The following is a 402-nucleotide window of genomic DNA, read 5'->3' as shown; positions in this document are numbered from 1 at the left end:
TAATAGCTAGAATTATAAATGAATAAATTCATTAATTTAAATGAATATCTTATTATGGCAATTTCAATAATTAACTAGAATTTTATATTTTTTGATTAATTGTTAATAAATATAGGTAAAACATTGAATAGGATTAAATTTGGTATTAATTTGCTTTTGAAATTGCCATAATAAGATATTCATTTAAATTAATGAATTTATTCATTTATAATTCTAGCTATTAATTGTAATTTTTTGAAATCATGTGTAATTTGTTAAAATTTATATAAAAAAAAACAATCCTATTAAACATTTATTATTAATTATTAATGCAATTAATTGACATATCCTCAATCAAGGACGATCAAATAAACATTCCCCATTTCGAACATTCACTTTTTTAACTAATTGATTCTTTTGTTT

This window comes from Nicrophorus vespilloides, unplaced genomic scaffold, assembly GCF_001412225.1.
Source record: "Nicrophorus vespilloides isolate i.1.1-1 unplaced genomic scaffold, Nicve_v1.0, whole genome shotgun sequence".
In the NCBI taxonomy this organism is placed as follows: Eukaryota; Metazoa; Arthropoda; class Insecta; order Coleoptera; family Silphidae; genus Nicrophorus; species Nicrophorus vespilloides.
Note: the sequence above shows the minus strand (reverse complement) of the source record.